This window comes from Pogona vitticeps, chromosome 5, assembly GCF_051106095.1.
Source record: "Pogona vitticeps strain Pit_001003342236 chromosome 5, PviZW2.1, whole genome shotgun sequence".
Classification (NCBI taxonomy): domain Eukaryota; kingdom Metazoa; phylum Chordata; class Lepidosauria; order Squamata; family Agamidae; genus Pogona; species Pogona vitticeps.
This window is the reverse complement of record NC_135787.1, coordinates 77,691,535-77,701,062: the sequence shown is the minus strand read 5'-3', so window position 1 is coordinate 77,701,062 and position 9,528 is coordinate 77,691,535.

Genomic DNA, 9,528 nt, shown 5'->3' with positions numbered 1-9,528 from the left:
AGTAGCTCCAGAGCTAATGAAGTGGTTGGGCCAAAGCCGAAAGGATGCTCAGCTGCGGACACGCCTGGAAGTGAAAGGAAAGTCTGATGCTGCAAAGAAAAATACTGCATAGGAACCTGGAATGTGAGATCTATGAACCTTGGGAAGCTGGATGTGGTCAAACAGGAGATGGCAAGAATAAACATCGACATCCTGGGCATCAGTGAACTAAAATGGACAGGAATGGGCGAATTCAGCTCAGATGATTATCATATCTACTATTGTGGGCAAGAATCCCGTAGAAGGAATGGAGTAGCCCTCATAGTCAACAAAAGAATGGGGAAAGCTGTACTGAGATACAATTTCAAAAATGATAGAATGATTTCAATATGAAACCAAGGCAGACCATTCAACATCACAGTAACCCAAGTTTATGCACCAACCACTGAGGCTGAAGGAGGCTCAAATTGACCAATTCAAGGAAGACTTACAACATCTTCTAGAACTGACACCAAAGAAAGATGTTCTTCTCATCGTAGGGGATTGGAATGCTAAAGTAGGGAGTCAAGAGATAAAAGGAACAACAGGTAAGTTTGGCCTTGGAGTTCAAAACAAAGCAGGACAAAGGCTAATAGAGTTTTGTCAAGAGAACAAGCTGGTTATCACAAACCCTCTTTTCCAACAACACAAGTGGTGACTCTAAACATGGAAATCACCAGATGGGCAATACTGAAATCAGATTAATTACATTCTCTGCAGCCAAAGATGGAGAAGCTCTATACAGTCAGCAAAAAGAAGAACTGGAGCTGATTATGGCTCTGATCATCAGCTTCTTACAGCAAAATTCAAGCTTAAACTGAAGAAAGTAGAAAAAATCAATGGGTTAGTCAGGTATAATCTAAGCCAAATCCCTTATAAATACACAGTGGATCCCTTATGAATACACAGCAACCACAATATCTGGGTTGTCCGGGACATCCAGATCTTTCTGGTATAATTCCTCTGTGTATTCATGCCACCACTTCTTGATGTCTTCTGCTTCTGTAAGGTCCCTACCATTTTTGTCCTTAATCCTGTCCATCTTTGTACAAAAGATTCCTTTAATATCTCCAATTTTCTTGAACAGATCTTTGGTTTTTCCCTTTCTATTATTTTCCTATATTTCTTTGCACTATTCATTTGTCTCTCCTTGCTATTCTTTGGAAGTCAGCATTCAATTTTCTGTAACTTTCCCTATCTCCCTTGCATTTTGTTTCTATTCTCTTCTCTGCTATTTGTAAGGCCTTGTTGGACAGTGACTTTGCTTTCTTGCATTTCCTTTTCTTTGGGATGATTTTTGTTGCTGCCTTCTGTACAATGTTCCGAGCCTCCATCCATAGTTCTGCAGAAACTTGGGCCACCAAATCTACTTCCATAAATCTGCTCTTCATTTCCACTGTGTATCCCTAATGGATTTGGTTTAGATTATACCTGACTAACCCGGTGGTTTTTCCTACTTTCTTCAGTTTAAGCTTCAGTTTAAGCTTGAATTTTCCTGTAAGAAGCTGATGATCAGAGACACAGCTCCAGATCTTGTTCTTGCTGACTGTATAGCAACAGTGTTTGCTGACCTTGAGCAAGACATCCTGGAGTGCAAAGTCAAGTGGTCATTAGAAAGAATGGCTAATAACAAGGCCAGTGGAGGTGATGGCATTCCAGTTGAACTAATTAAATCTTAACAGATGATTCTGTTAAGGTGCTACATTCAATATACCAGCAAGTTTGGAAAACTCAACAGTGGCCAGAGGATTGGAAAAGATCAGTCTACATCCCAATCCCAAAGAAAGGCAGTGCCAAAGAATGCTCCAAATACCGTACAATTGCACTCATCTCGCACGCTAGCAAGGTTATGCTCAAAATCCTCTAAGGCAGGCTTCAGCAGTACTGTATGTGGACTGAGAACTCCCATTAGTACAAGCTGGATTTCGAAGGGGCAGAGGAACTAGAGACCAAATTGCTAACATGTGCTGGATTATGGAGAAAGCCAGATAGTTCCAGAAAAACATCTAATTCTCCTCCATTGACTATGCAAAAGCCTTTGACTGTGTGGACCACAGCAAACTATGGCAAGTCCTTAGAGAAATGGGAGTGCCTGACCACCTTATCTATCTCCTGAGAAACCTATACATGGGACAGGAAGCAACAGTTAGAACTGGATATGGAACAACTGATTGGTTCAAAATTGAGGAAGGAGTACAACAAGGCTGTATATTGTCTCCCTGCTTATTTAACTTATATGCAGAATGCATCATGCGAAAGGCCAGACTGGAGGAATCCCAAGGCGTAATTAAGATTGCCGGAAGAAATATCAACAACCTCAGATATACAGATGATACCACTCTGTGAGCTGAAAGTGAGGAGGAAATAAAGAACCTCTTAGTGAGAGTGAAAGAGGAGAGCTCAAAAAATGGTCTGAAGCACAACATCAAAAAAAAAAAAAGACAAAAAAAAACCCTAAGACCATGGCACTGGTCCCATCACCTCCTGGCCAATAGAAGCGGATGATATGGAGGCAGGGACAGGTTTTACTTTCTTGGGCTCCATGATCACTGCAGATGGTGATAGCAACCACGAAATTAAAAGGCACCTGCTTCTTGGGAGGAAAGTGAGGAGAAACCTAGAAAGCATCTTAAAAAGCAGAGACATCATCTTGCCGACAAAGGTCCTCATAGTCAAAGCTATGGTTTTTCCAGTAGTGATGTATGGAAGTGAGAGCTGCACCATTAAGAAGGCTGACTACCGAATAATTGATGCTTTTGAATTGTGGTGCTGGAGCACCACAATTGTCCTCGCACCAACCCTGTTTGGGATCTTTTTTGCTGTCATGCTGAAGCATGCCTTTGGAACTGCAGCAGAAGGTGTCTGTCTTTAGACTAGATCAGATGGGGAGCTCTTTAATCTCTCTAAGTTGAGAGCAAAGACCAAAGTCCAGCTGAAATGCATGCGGGACTTCCTCTTCGCCAATGATGCAGCTATGGTTGCCCACTCTGCTGAAGACCTCCAACAACTCATGAATTGTTTTAGCAAGGCCTGCCAAGATTTTGGACTAAGAATCAGCCTGAAGAAAACACAAGTCATGGGTCACCTCCCTCTACTACCATCTCCACACATGAATTTGATGTTGTTCATGAATTTGTGTACCTTGGCTCAACGATCTCTGACAGTCTCTCCCTAGATATCAAGTTGGATAAATGTATTGGCAAAGCAGCTGCCATGTTCTCTAGACTCACAAAGAGAGTATGGTTCAGTAAGAAGCTGACAGCATACACCAAGATCCAGGTCTATAGAGCTTGTGTCCTGAGTACACTTCTGTACTGCAGTGAGTCCTGGATGCTTTCAGCACGGCAGGAGAGGAAGCTGAACACATTCCATATGCGTTGCCTCCGACGGATTTTTGGCATCACCTGGCAGGACAAAGTTCCTAATAGAGTACTCCTAGATCGAGCTGGAATTTTTAGCATATAATCATTACTGAAACAGCGAGGTCTTCATCAGGTTGGGCACATCGTGAGAATGGTTGACGGTCAGATTCCAAAAGATCTCCTGTATGGAGAATTAGTGCAGGGAAATCGCCCCAGAGGGAGACAACAGCTGCAATAAAAGAATATCTGGAAGCAGGATCTGAAGGCCTTAGGAATGGATCTCAACAGATGGGAAACCCTGACATTGGAGCATTCAGTCTGGAGGCAGGCGGTGCAGCATGGCCTCTCCCAGTTTGAAGAGACCCTTGTCCAGCAGGCTGAGGCAAAGAGGCAGTCCTGGAAGCAGCAAAATCAGGGAGCTGGACAGGGGGCAGATTGTATTTATCTTTAGTGGTGAAGGGATTGTCAATCTCAAATTGGCCTTCTCAGCCACACTAGATGCTGTTCCGTCCTCCATACAGAGCATGATACCATAGTCTCTCGAGACTGAAGGATGCCTAACACCCATCTTGCCAACAAAGGTCCGCATAGTCAAAGCTATGGTTTTTCCAGTAGTGATGTATGGAAGTGAGAGCTGGACCATAAAGAAGGCTGACCATCGAAGAGTTGATGCTTTTGAATTGTGGTGCTAGAGGACACTCTTGAGAGTCCCCTGGACTGCAAGGAGAACAAACCTATCCATTCTGAAGGAAATCAACCCTGAGTGCTCACTGGAAGGACAGATCCTGAAGCTGAGGCTCCAATACTTTGGCCATCTAATGAGAAGAGAAGACTCCCTGGAAAAGATGCTGATTTTAGGAAAGTGTGAAGGCAGGAGGAGAAGGGGACGACAGAGGATGAGATGCTTGGACAGTGTCATCGAAGCGACCAACATGAATTTGACCCAACTCTGGGAGGCAGTGGAAGACAGGAGGGCATGGTGTGCTCTGGTCCATGGGGTCACGAAGAGTCGGACATGACTTAACAACTAAGCAACAACAACAACAACAATAGGGCTTTAAGAGTAAAGTGAGATATTTTAAGGAGTGGTTTTACTAGTTCCACTAGTGAGTTTCTGCCACTCAGTAGAGATTCAAACCCAGCCTTCCTGAGTTCTAGTCCATTACTATATCCACTATACCATTTGGGTACAGTGTTTAAAAAAGACTTTATCTGGGAAAATGTCTGGCTTCCTTTTAGAGTAGGGTGCTGCCAGGATATTTTTTTAAAAAAAACAGTTTACCACCATTCCACATTAGGAAAAAAAAACACAGAACACAGAAAAGACATGTGCAAATAGGAAGTGGCAAACAAGGGTATATATAAGCAATCCTTCCCCCACACTGTGTCAAATCAGACACAGGCTGCCATTTTTCAGCAGGCCTTAATCTCTGTTTAAACCAGCATTGCTCGCTTCATTTATTCACATTCAATCTGGTATGATTTCATAATCTTTTGTTAGAAACAAAGCAACTGCAATTTACTTCCCAGATTCTGGATCTCTGCCAATCATCCTGTTCCACCGTGGGAGTTTTGAAGGTCTTGAATTAAAATCTCAATATTGTACTTACTCAGTTAAAGAATACTATGGAAATTGGAAAAGTTCCCATTTCTTTCTCAGTTAGTAAAAATGTATCAAAGATACAGGAGGCATATCTAAAAGTGTTTTAAGATAGTCTTAGACAAGGAAATGGGGACCAACAGAGATGTGGGACTACCATTAGAATCATAGCAGAACCTTTGTACTGACTTACTGATGACTGAATAGATTTATCAGAACAACAGTTTGCTTTAAAAACACACAAAATATGTTTTTCTAAATTGTTCTATTTTCTTCTAAAGCACATATTACAGTGATGCCTCGACTTACAAACGTCGCTACTTGCAACATTTTCAAGAGACGAAAACCTCCGGCCACAAAATATTGCTTTGACTTGCAGCTGGAGCTTTGAGTTATGAAAGAAAGAAATAAAATGTGAGGGAGGCAGGGAAAGCACGAAATTTGAACTTCCAGTTGACCATTGGGCAGCGAAGAGGCTGCTTGTCTGCTACCTCACTCATCCCAGTGGTTCGAGAGTGGATAGGGAGAGCATCTGCAGACTGCCTGATACTGCCTGGTATTGCCTGGTACTGTACAGTACTGCCTGGTACTGCATGGAACTATACTGTACAGACTGTATTTTTTTGCCTTTTTTTAATTTTTGGATTTTTGACTTAAAAAAATAAAGAGACTGCCTATTCTGGGTGAGTACATACACTGTGCAGTATTTACTGTACTGTACAGGGTTTTTGCAGCTTGGGGGGGGCAGGGCTAGGTGGGGGTTATGTTTCTGTGCTCTGATGGGTCTTGTAGTGTGGATTTAAAATGTGAAAAGTAGACTGTAATATTTTGTTTAAAAGGTGCTTGTTTTTAAAGGTGTTCTGTTTAGAAGGTGTTCCCTCCCCCCTCCTTTCCTGCCCTTTTTTGATCTTAGTTCATCTTAGGTCAAAAGAAGAAAAAACCTCCCCCTATTGGTAGAGTATGGATTAACCAGCTTTTCATTAGTTCCCATGGGAACTAATGCTTCAACTTAAGAACGGTGCCTCGACATAAGAACCAAAAACAGCCGGAACGGATTAAAATGTTTTCAATCCGTTCCTATGGGAAATGGTGAATCGATTTATGAAAGTTTCGAGTTGCGGTCACCGTTCCAATATGGATTAATTTCGTAAGTCGAGGCACCACCGTACTAAACATATTTTTTCCTTTAAACAAAACAGGCCAGGTCTCTGTATGCTTATCCAGTCATGGAAGTGCAACGGCGCAAGCATTCACTTCTCCAGCAGGATTTCCCTCATGTAGCTGGATTACATGAATATGTAACTTGGTGTACACTGGTTGCAAAACTGGTCATGTAGCCAGTTACAAGACAGAGAGCCCACAAGAGGATGAAAACCACTGAGCAATTGCCTTTATGTACATGGCTTTTCTTAGTTGGATTTTGGGCACATTTTGGTACTTAAATAAACAAATAAGCCACAGATCTTCATTGTAACATTAGAATGCATAAATCCTGTTGCTTAGCATAGTAAATCCTGTTGCTTAGCATAGTAAATCATAATAGAGTAGGACCACTGAATCAACAGAGATTTCGCAAGTCAACTCCTCTTTAAATTTCATTGATTCAAATGGGCCCACCCTAACTGCAGCTCACATTGACTTACGTATATGTGTAATATAAGATTATATAATGAAGTTATATTCTAAATTGATAATGGTGATGTACAATGAGTATTAATATTACTATAATAAACTTTTTTGCTCTTTTTTCTCTTATTAGTTCTATTCAATTTTTTTATGTTATAGATGCAAAAAAGGTGTCTTTTTTTAAAAAAAAAGCAAATGGGTTAGAGTAGGCCCGTTTGAATCAATGGGAGGAGGAGTTGATTTTGTCTGCACAACTAGAGACAAAAATGCATATATTAAGAGAAGTGCTCTAGGAAAGACCAAAAAAAACCCAGCTTGTCTTTAAAAAAAATCTCATGCCCATGAGGAAGAAATGAACTTAAATTTAGGACGATGAAAACTTGAGAGAAATTGAATTTGACAGATTTGTCCATCCCTGATTAACAGTCTTCCTGCCTTTAAGCTGGCAGGATTTTTTTCTAGTAAGCTAAATGGAATGAGCATTGTTTCTAGACTATGCTGTGTTAATCTATGCAGGAGTAAGTCTTGTTGAACTCAAAGGGCTTACTTTCAAATAAATGTATATGAAATTGAAGCCTGAGCCTCCTTGCGAAAGCAAAAACAAAAAACTCTGACATCAGGAGCTTCAATTCAAATCATTTCCCTTCTTGTATAGACTGAGTCATCCAATACAGGCATCTTCCAATCTCTCTTTCTCTCGCTCTCTCTCTCTTGCACAGAATATATTACCTAAGGGAAAAGAAGCAATTACTTTATTTCTTTTCAACACATGTCATCAAGTGCTTTCCAAAACACATACTTAACATATAGATATCAGGCATGTGTTTTGGATTCAGAAATAATTTTGGGGGAATGAAGTGAAGTAGAGTTCTTTGACTGATTCCAAATGATTCCAAGTGATGCAAGGAAGTCCAAAGTGCCCCTCCAATTGAACTAGGGTTCTCTGAAGCATCAAATATTACTATGGCATTTGAAGACGTGTGTGTGTTTAAAAATCAGAATTTAAAAAAAATCTCCTGGGAAAATAAAAGTAATATTGTAACCAGAGAACCAAAAAGCTTGAAGCACAAGATGATTGACAGGTCAAGCACAATGAACAGCTCAAGTTCTCTGGAAATCTCAATCACAGAGCCCTGCATTTGAATTTCCTTGTCCTTGTGATCAGCAGCCACTTTGCAAGGGGGGATGTTTGAAACAGAGAATGATTGCTATCTACATTGTGTTAATTTTCAGCAGGTAGGGTGAGTGTACCCAGAAGCACTTTTTCCTTCCTATTTGTTTCATTGTATTTTTCTATGTCCCTTCTGAGCTAACTTTCTCACATTAAGAGACTCCAGGTAGCCCTCAATGACTAAACTGCAAGTTTAAAAACACAATATATTATTCAGTTAAAAAAAATAAGCCTATGATTGTATAAAAGTTAATTATTTAAAAACACTAAAAGTGTTGGGATAATGGCATTCTTGCATATACAAACACTGAGTATTAGTGGGAGTGCGGCTTTACAGCGTAATGTGATTCTCGTTTGACACTAACTTGATTGGTGAACTTCCTTTCCTGTTTTACCCACACACCTTTTATTCAGCATGCCAATCAGGAGATACAGGTCCACTATTCCTACCTAGCCCCAAAGTGACCAGCTACACTTGCACTGGACCCATAGGGAAGGTGGGTATGTTGCTGGGCCTCACAGAAGGCATGTTGGAGGATGGGCTTGCTTTTTATGGTAGCCCAGCCTGCTACCATAAAATGGTTGCCCCGAGCTCCTCAGGTGAGCTCTGGGCAACCTCTGAGCAGCCAAGGAGCCCATTTTCCCACTGCAGGAGGGGGCAAAGACCCACCGCCCGTGCAGCTGTTAGGTGTGCAAATGCAGAGGCACTGCCCTTTCATTGTTACAATGTTCCAAATGCCCTTGTTCTTTGTGCACTTGCCAGCCCAGCCCATTTTTAAAAAAAGTGTAACACCATTTGGTTCTGTGTGTAAATGCACAACAATCTTTGATAACACCTCATTAATTGTTCAAAAGTCTGTGGTTGGCATATAATATTTAAAAGAAAATGGTGTCACCCTTTCCAACATGATGAATTTTAAAAGCCAAAAGAAGCTGTGTGTAAGCAAAAAGGAGGAAAACACTAAAAAATAAAATAAAAACCCTAATTGAAATATGGTCTCATATCTCCACCTACAGTCACAAAGACAATGGCATGCAATTTTTTTCTTCTATTCATGCTTTTCAGAGTCAATGTCATGTTTAGTGGAAAAGAATCCATAGAGATAGTTCATAATTAGACTTAATTATACTAAGATCTTTACAGCAAATGCTAATAAATGAACAAATGCATATTTGCATACTTTACATTTTCACTGCATTTTCTTTTTAAAATATCCTGTAGCAATTAAACTTGCTATTAAATCATTTTCAGTCCAATCTTAAACACGCTTCATAATAATAATAATATCAGAGTTGACGAGAGTGCTTTAGAGAAGTAATTGCCAAACAATGTGCCTCAATTCACTTATGTTAGAGAACAAACTCTCACATTGAAGTCCATTAATTGAACCAAAATAGGACTCTTCTGAATTAAAAATACGATCTCTGGAAAAAAAGGGGGGCTGTATGTATGGTGGTTTACCAAATACTAACTTGTTAGTTTAGTGCTGAGGCTAAATTAGAGCCATATTTTATCCAGCAGAGCTACATACATTACATGCAGTTGTGCTAGATACTCTTCTTCCGTCCTCCAAGGAAGGAAGGGGTAGCCATGTTTGTCACTAAACATGATAACTCAGCAAGTCTCAGAACTTGTCAATGAAGGCTAATATTTGTACTCTGGTTGCGAAGTGGGCCCATTTGACATGACTCTGCACTGCAACTGCTGCTGAAGTTCAGCCCTCCAGTCCACCACTGAGCATATGACTTAT